At 33.4% G+C, this 9,903-nt stretch overlaps 1 pseudogene; it reads left to right on the plus strand.

The window, feature by feature from the left end:
• The first annotated feature begins 1,467 nt into the window (after positions 1 to 1,467).
• LOC145247597 (5S ribosomal RNA) lies at positions 1,468 to 1,584 on the plus strand (annotated as a pseudogene).
• Positions 1,585 to 9,903: the final 8,319 nt, after the last annotated feature.

A 9,903-nucleotide genomic window follows, 5' to 3' on the forward strand; every position in this document is an offset into this window, starting at 1 on the left:
AGATGTCTGTTCACATTACACTTGAACTTCTGCATGTCATTACAGTTGGGGAAGCAGGAAACCGGAAGAGAATTCCAAAGTCTTGCAGTTATGGGGAAGAAGCTATTAGAGTAGAAGACTTCCTTACATCTAGGGGTCTCGACTGTGTAGGGGTGGGACGTCGTTGCTTGTCAGATTTGTCGGGGGTATTTTCGTCGAGGGGGCACAAGGGCTTGTAGTTCGTCAGAGCATCTACCATTGAAATACTTGTAAAACAGGTAGAGGTTGGTGACTCTATTTTGGAGCCTTATCGTTTTTAAGGAGTTAAAAGCTCTAGTATTATATCAGTAATGTAATGGTGCAAGCCTCGGCCTTTATTGTCGTCATCTATTATTGTCGTCATCTATTATTGTCAAACTTGCATAACCGACATTGTCAATTGACACAATCTAGCATCGTTGTAAAACGCACCACAACCAAAATTTGCAGTTCGAATGTCAAGCATACAAGTCAAGGATTCGTCTTCGGCAATCAGTTCAGCATAGTTTTGTTCCATTTTGAGTGCAGTGGTCCAACTTCTGTGAAGCTGAGATATCATTCCGTGCCATCCGAGAAGCTCCACTCTTTTAGGCTTTACTTTCTTGCTACTGTTCTCATCTTGAGTGTTATTTTCTTAACATTTCGGTCGATGCAACCTCCAACATTCTTCAGATGTATTATGCCAACCTCGGGTCATCTTTTTGTCAAACTCGGGAATCTGTATTGAGTTTTGAACTGAACCCTTTATTTTATATATGGGGTAGCATGTTCTTATTCTGTTAGCCATGATTGGGTAGAAGTTCTAAATACTTTGCGATTGTATTTGTATTTTGAGATTCGATCCTCAGTGTGAGCAATGCTTAAAACACAATTGGAAATTACTTATGACTTCTTCCCAGTAAGAACGAGAGCGTGCTGTTACTTGGATTAAATAAAAGTCCTGTTCAAAATTCTATGCAGATTCCTGAGTTCGACAATATGCATCTGAAGAAGGTCGGAGGTTGCATCGACCAGAACGTTTTAAAAATAACACTCAGGATTAGAATAGTATTCTGAATAAAAAGAAAAACACTTTTTTTTTTTACATTGGAGTCACCACTTATAAAGGCCCTGAGGCCACAGGTTATTGGGTACAGTAATCAATGGTGCACTAACGTAGTAGTCCTTAGTAATGAAAAGTTGGCAGATTGGATTACTTAAGGGGGTGGTTCATCAAGAACTTGTTTAGGTTGGACTTGCAGACAACGAAGTTGTAGTCAGCTGGAAAACAGGCAAACGGAAGAGAGTTCCACAGGCATGCAGTTAGCTGAAAAAATTAGGATGATCTTATATAAAACAATATCTTAATATAAAAGAAAATAGGTGAACAGTTTTGAAATTTCATTTTAGTATAGAAAGCATAAAGAATCAAATTCAACAGAAATGATCACCCAGCATTATATTCTTCACATATACGGTATAATCACGTTGACACACCGGTTCCTGTCAGATCACCGAAGTTAAGCAAGTTGAGCCTGGTCAATACTAAAATGGGTGACCATTTGGGAATTCCAAGTGCTGTATCTGCTCTCTGCTCATCTCGGCACTGTTTCCAGTCAGCCTTGGGCCTCTCTTTGCCAAAGTAGCTAAGCAGTGCCAGTTCAGGAAACGTGTGGTTGCAGATTGTGTGACCTTTGCCTCACAATTATACGTGCAGCTACTCTTACAGGGGTGTCCATTTTCCCTTGAGATTGAACAAACGCATCGAGACTAAAAATAGGTATGTTATCATGTTGTCCATTAATAGCAAGATAATAGGATAGAGAACGTTCTTATCACATTTCAAATGATAATATGACTAAAATTTATTGAAATTTGATGGAGAAGATTAGGATTTTTGTGCAAGCTATACTGAGATAACTCTTATTAAGTTAACCTAACCCTTTTGGCACCTAACTGTCTGCTATTTTATATATATATATATATATATATATATATATATATATACTAAATGATGTACCAGTATTGAACGTAACGTTTAATTCCCTAAAAAAAAATACAAAGAAACTGAAACATGTGCATGCAAATATGGTTTTTTTTTCTAAACAATTTACTTCTTGTAAGTAAAAAAAAATACTTGAGCTGAGATCGAAACCAAAACCTAAAGACAATGGAAAAGTACGATAACCATTAGACCAGCTACTAATGATCTTTAAAAAGTGTTTTTAAACCTCATGAAACAGTTGATAAACAGATAAAAATACGATGACACCAAAGTACCAATTTTTCAATTTTTACTCCTTAGCAGCATTTTTCCGGATGAAAACGGATTAAAAATTTTTCCACATATCTGAATATCCTATATACCACATTTCAAATCTGTAGATCAAAAATTCGTTGAGTGTATAGGTTGAGAATTGTCTTCTCACACACACATATTCTCATATATATATATATATATATATATATATATATATATATATATATATGTATGTATGTATGTATGTATGTATTATATGTTTTTCCTGAATCAAATATGGCGCCATAAAATGGATTCCGCTCCAGTGCTTTGAATTCATTGTTTTTGTTTATTTCATCGTATTTGTTTATTCTTATGTTTCCTGTGTAGACATGTTTGCTCCAAAGCTAAAAATTAAAACAAGAACCAATAGCTATTACGTTATGCACGCATATTTTTAATATCGTCATTTGACCTTCACTGTGCAAATTCCTTTTTTTTTTAATTTTCACACTTTTGCACCGATTTTCCTCACCAAAAACACAAATATAAAGTTTCGCATGGGATCAAATACCCTATATATTAAGTTTCATCTCTGTAGACCAAAAACTGACAGAGGCGTTTGGTAGGCAATTTTTTTAAACAAATATATATATGCATACATAAATATATAAATAAAAATTTTGTGTTTACTATCAACTTTTTATGCAAATAGTATGCAAGTATAAATCGTGTAGAATATCTGCATGAATATAATTACAGGTAATAGTTAACTAAAGATGATCTTCCCATAAGAAAACCGAAAAAAAACTAATAGTAAATTAAAATGCTTAAAAGAATATGCAAATTAGTAAGATCTTTTGCAGATGAATGCAATTCATCGCCCATATATAACACATTTGTATTTTCTTTTTAAATAAATATAAAAAAGGGTTTTTTAATATGAATATCGATATACAAAAAACAAAAAAAAATTATAGGAGTATATATATATAGAGAGAGAGAAAGAGAGCGATATAGAGATAGATGGATCGATAGACCTTTCTCTACTAATAGACTGTTTTGCTGTATCACAGCTCTTCAGGAGGAGGTTTTTGTATCAATCATTATTAGGAGCTGGGTAAGAAACATTGGGGATTTTTTTAAAAGATAGTTATTTGAAGTGTATATAAATACAAACTAGCAGAATCGGTGAAAAGTAAAATAATTTTTTAAATAAAATGAATAAAATAACAAAATAAAACAAAAACTTTTTTAAGCAAATTCTTTTTAACCTTTTAAAGTGAACAAGAATTGATTTTAAAAAAATAAGATTTTTTCAATGAAAATTCAACACGACACATTGTTTTTTTTTCTGATTAATTAATTTATATAAATTATAAAGGAACATATGTCAATACACTTGCACATTTTTTTTTAATTTTAAAAAGAAACTATAATAAAAATATTACAGTCTCCTCTCAACATTAAATATTGCTTTTTTAAAAATTATAAAATAAAATAGCCGATTAAAAGCCGTAAATAGACAGCCATGTTTTTTGTTGCAATTTTTGGAGAGAAAATGATTTTAATGATTTTTAACTAATAAGTAGCGACTATAAAAGGAGGTAATTCGTTTCTCATTAATTAATGTTTGCCATGATGATGTTTTTTTTGTGACACTGGACGTACGGAAAAGTAAATCAATATTTAGATTACATACATTAACAAGCAGGTTGAAGAGCAATCCAAACTGTTAGGCCTTGTTCAGATATTTTCCTATATGAACGTATTGCAAATCGCATTCCTTACAGTACTGGATATGACCTTAAACTATATCCGATGGTGAGGCCCCAGCTTGCGGGCTTTGGGGAGTGTGAAGCCACCTCTTAATTGCCATTGCTCCCAGGTCCATTCTGACCCAGAGTGGTAGTACCTGTTGCGGTCCCAACTATTGGTTAAATAGAAACTGACTTGGAAAAAATATATATTCTATTAAAACTTTTTATTCAAAATCTTTGGATTCTGCAGTAAATAACTTGAAAAGGATTGATATGCCATAAAACAAAAACAACCAACAACCAACCCACTTCATACTCCAAGAAACTCTATGATAAGAATCTGTAAGAACTGCTACTGCCATCACTGCCTATTATTAAATCAAACGAGTTTGCCAAATCTATAAAGCAAAAGAGGATGCCATCCATGCTTAACGTCTTATAGTGTCACCAACAAAGCTCAACAACCTGAATACAACCAAATCAGTCAGTCAGCTTTGATGGTGGCTGACACCTGACAAGTCTAAACTGTACATCATGCATTTGTGTGCATTTTATGGAGATATACCTTCTAGCCAGTTGATATAAGACAGCTTATTGAGTATTCGCAGCTAATCTCTAAATTTGTAGACCGTTCTTGAGGACAATGTAGATGGATAATAGATGCTCTAAATCCCTTCATTTAAAAATTAAAGATAAATTGCATGATTTTGGCATGAAGACAAATAAAAGTAACACGGAGCAATATCAAGTGACAAGGTAAGTTGCTCTGGTTAGTTGAACGTATGGAAAGATCTATGAAGTTTTATTTAAAGCAAAAGCTTTAGAGAAGATATCCTCCCTTCCTGAATATTTTATTATGAAGTGCATCGCCAACAAAGTTCTACAACCCAAACTTGACCGAGTTAGTCAGTCAGCTATCGCTATTGACTAAGAATGAATGCTTCATGCAAAACTGATGGTCAATGATGACTCCATGCAAAAGTGATGGTAAATGATGCGTTTATGCAAAACTGATGGTTAATGATGACTAAGAATGAATGCTTCATGCAAACTGATGGTTAATGACGACTAAACTAATGGCCAATGATGACTCCATGCAAAACTGATGGTTAATGATGACTTCATGCAAAACTGATGGTTAATGATGACTAAGAATGAATGGTTGTGAAAAGGTATGCTTACAGTTCCGGACCCATATCGAGGCCGTGATTGAGGCTGAATGTGGCTACATTGAATAATCAGCTCTATTACATAAACAACTTAGCTGAACTTATTTTTTGAATAAAAGTTTGAAAATACAGGTGTAGTCCGTTTTCTTTCGAGCGACAAATTTATCGTTCCACCCTGTAGAAATACATTGTAATAATTCATTTGTTTGTTCATCCAGTTTTCTTTTGTATTTGTTTAATGGATAAATATAATTCGAAAAACTCCATCAGATCGATATTATTTTTGGTAGATTCTTTTCCCATGAAATAATAATTGGTTTCTCACATAAGCAAAACAAATTCTTCCGTGTTTCTTTTTTTTAAGAATTGATTTTTTTTTTACTTGTTTTCATTTGTCCTTTTTATTGATTACTTCATCCAGGAAATTGCTTTTGGGTACATTATTCCTTAAAAGAGGTTTTTCAAGTTCATCTCCAATACTATTTAGATTTCTTTTTTCTGAATTTTAGAATTAAAAATTTTAAAAGAAAAAACAGTAAAAGAACTGCATTTAAAATAAAAATGGGCAAGACAAAAGATTGTTTAAAAGCTACTTCATTTAAATATCAGTTAAAAAAGAAAAACACCTTCGAAATAAAGTTCTTGCCAACATGAATTTAACTTGGTGATTACCCCACAGAATAGATTATTGTATACTGGCCTATATAACGAGTGTATACATGTGAGTCGTACATAATGTGTCTCTTTTATCTTGTTTACGTGTCTTTTATTTAATGTGTATAACGTCTACTAATATGTTATCATCTCGTGTATAAATGTTTCTCTTTTTTGATGTGTGTATAATGGTTAATTGACACACTAAACAATTTATAAACATCTTTTACTTTGGCTCTATAATAAATACGAACTCTGCATGAATTAAAATCTCATATGTAAGTGTATTTTACGAATAGGTACTGCCGAGTGGCATGTGGGTGTATATATATATATATATATATATATATATATATATATATATACAGAGAGAGCTTGGCCAAAAAATGAAAACAAGAATATATGTGTATTTGAAAAAAAGTTATTTCAATTACACATTTACTGTATACTGTGGTGTATAACGAGTGTATATATGTGATTTATACATAATGGGTCTCTTTATCTTAACATGACGTCTTCCAATATGTTATCTGGTGTATAAATGTTTCTCTTGTTGATGTCTGTATAATGGTTATCTGTACGTGTCGACATACTAAACAGTTTATAGACAGAAGGACGGATAAACATCGCTTACATTTATGTGTATAATGATTAATTAATAGACATACTAAACAGTCCATAAACATTTTTTTTACTTTTGTTCTGGACAAAGAACGATATACTTTAAATCGCAACCATTTTCGTCTGTTCCAACGTGCTTCTGAAATGTAGTCACATATCTCACGAAAATCTCAAATAACCTCGTTGTTTCAGGTTTATATTTATTGTTGCTACCGAGGTGACACGCAATTTTCTGCTCCACATATATTCATTCCCCAGTCTGTCATGGTTGCCATCGTATTTCTATACTACACAACTCCCATCTATAGACGGATCAAACGAACTTTCTCCATGTAATCTAAAACTCATTTCATTTTTTGATGCCACTTTCTACGTAGTATGAAAACACATCACCTATTGTTTTTTTTTCAAAATGTTTTTGTTTATTCATTTCTTTTGTCCTAAATTCATAAAACTGCCTAATACATTCTAAGTGAAAAGCATATCAGAATGACATTTCATCCATCAAGTTACATTCCTGGAAATTATTTGAATGTAAATATTTCAACTGTGCTTCTTTTTTCCCCTTTGGTAACATTTTTTCTGACATTCTACTTTTACAAATAATAATCGATTATTTTACTTTCCAGTGTTTTCCGATAATAAGGTAGATAAAAGATAAATATAAAGAGACCATTGGATATTGCTAAGGGAGGTCTTTGAATGGATCGAAGGTGCTGCATCAATTTACTGTACATTTGAGGGAATGTTCTGCTATGCATTAATTACTATTATTCCAAAGTCCACTCTGGTATGGTGTGTTAGCACCCATCAGTGTCCCGTGATCTCTTTCTGAACATGGTACACACGGCTCCTGGTCGCATTGAACTCTATGCCCTCAGTTACGTTAGTCTCTTCGCTAGTCAAGTTAATAAGATCCGACGATGGTGATTGTTCTTACAACAAAGAAAAAAAAGACAAAAAGATAAAAAAAAAAATGGCAGAGAATGAATTTACAAATAATAAGTGGAGAAAGAAATTTTCACAATTCAGTAAACAGGAAAGGTGTTATCATAGCATACTGATGATTGTTATCCTTGCTGAAGTGTCCTTTGGTCTATTTGCTAGCGTAACCGAGCACAGATGCGCGTATAGCAATTATCTGCAAATGACCAAGCTGTGTGCGAAGTGACATCAGGCCAAAGAAAAATATCATAAAAAGAAGAACTTGTGCACAGACAGTGAACACAATCACGTTCAGGAGGGCAGAGATAGACGCGTGGACTGAGAGCGATAGTTTTGAACAAAAGACAAAGCCTTATTTGGGAAAGTCCCTGGAAGTAAATGTCGTCGTTTCAATGGGAAAAAGTAAGTTGAGTTTTCCCTCTTTATTTCGTATGTTCCTTGCGACGTGTTTGCTCCCGAATGTCTACATGTTAATATGCATGTAAATGAGTGTAACGACTGTTACACTAGGAGCTGTTGCTTTTGATGCAGTTGTTGTTGAGAATCATTCATACATACATTTCGAATAGATCAGATGATTATGGTTGGCACTCATTTCCCCGTTATCTTTCTAGTGAGAACTCCTTTCTAGAAAGACATCGGGAACTCATGGGAGGGACCATATGAATGTTGCGAATATTCCTAAATGAAAGTGTTTTTGTGGAACTAACTGGGTTCAAACTTGGCACCCTTGGGTTGTCAGTTCAGATCATTAACCATTTCGCCATCACTATCGCTACCTCTTTGATGTAGAAGTTTGGCTGATCAAAGAACAAACTGCAGGTTTTGACGATGATAAAGTTTTGATCGTGTTACAGTTTGTTATTTAGAAACGAGCTATGTGACAATTATAATGGCTGTCATTGTTGACGAGCTGTAGAAGACGTAGGTGAAGTTGCTACACTGACTTATTATGGTATTGAAAATCCCTTCTGTTCAGCAAGATTTAGAGGGAAAAGGCTGCTGTTGGATTGACTAATCTCTCACGTCGGAATCAGCTCCATTTGATAGAATGGAATACAGAAAGGCATTCTTTTTATACTTATTTGCCAGCTGTTACTGATATGATGCTCTTTGCTGATTGGTTGATTTGATTATCAATCAAATCTGCACAACTGTGTTGGTTTGTGTTTAAAAATTAAAAATCTGGTTTTCGTTATGGATAACAGATTAAGGAATTATATTTTCATCATTGTCACTCCAAACAAGATGCATCACCACTTGAATGTAATGGAATACTAATTAGAATCATATCTGCATGTGATTATATAGAGAGTTGTGTCGTAAGATGTCTGCGTTACATTTAAACTTCAGAATGTTAGTACAGTTAGGGAAACCAGAAACACAGAGGGAATTCCAAAGTTTTACACGTGAAAGGAAGAGACCTCGACAGTGGAGGGGTGGGATTATGCTTGGAATCCGCATGACAGCCTTTATCAAGTACTCCGGTATAACCTGGTAATCCACACATGTTGGCACAATGGAAAAATCGCCCTCATCCTGTGGCCAGAAGTTGTGTTCTCAATTGTGTGGTGAAGCACTCTAGTGAGAGAAAATATGTAATAAATTATTTTTAATCCCTTCTAGGATATATAATTCTGAAATACAGGGTGGGCCAAAATAAGGGTCCTATATATATATATATATATATATGATTATATTTAAAGATAGGACCCTTATTTTGACCCACCCTGTATAATGTAAACGATTTATTCTATATTAAAAGAAATAAATTTGGTAACGGATCCTCTATTGATTTATTTCTAATGGTGAGAAGTCAGATAAACTCAATTAGAAACTGGTAATGATTTATGCATCTCAATTCTGCATTAAATAACACAAAAAAAGGGTAAGAAGTGTTGACGTTTTCCAACTACGCCAAATTTTTTTGTAAACGTATAATTGTTAAGAGTTCTTAAGAACCGCCAGAGGGACTGATTTGGCAGCCCAGTCGAACTATACATTTCCTTTTCTATCATTCTTTCATTTTCTATTTTTTTCCTTTTGATAAAATTTTATACCAGTTTACCTTGGTTTCTTTATTTTTTATTAAATTTCTTTTGGAAATCTTAGTCACGTGCAACGGGATAAAATTCGTTGAACGTAACGATAAAATTTCCGTTAATATATTTGATGACTATATTTACACGTCTTACATTTTCAGTAACAAGTGAAAGCTGGTATACGTACATATATTTGGTGTTTATAGTCTTTTACGTTTTTTTTTTTCATTAGGAAAGTAACAGAAGGAGAAGTTCGCTGAGACTTGTCGTATATGCTTTTATTTGGAGAGAATGGTAAAAATGATGTTGAATACCAACTGAAGCCTCACCTTTAAAGAGTTGATTTTTAGAGGTATTCGGGTCTGTTTTGAATGAATATTACATTTAAAATTGTCACTGATAAGTAGTTTTTATGATATTAAAACCTTTAGTGTTCAATATTTTTCCCTAATGGTTTTTACTGGTCGCCATATTTT

This window comes from Euprymna scolopes, chromosome 25 (assembly GCF_053919585.1).
Source record: "Euprymna scolopes isolate OS-2025 chromosome 25, ASM5391958v1, whole genome shotgun sequence".
Classification (NCBI taxonomy): Eukaryota; Metazoa; Mollusca; class Cephalopoda; order Sepiida; family Sepiolidae; genus Euprymna; species Euprymna scolopes.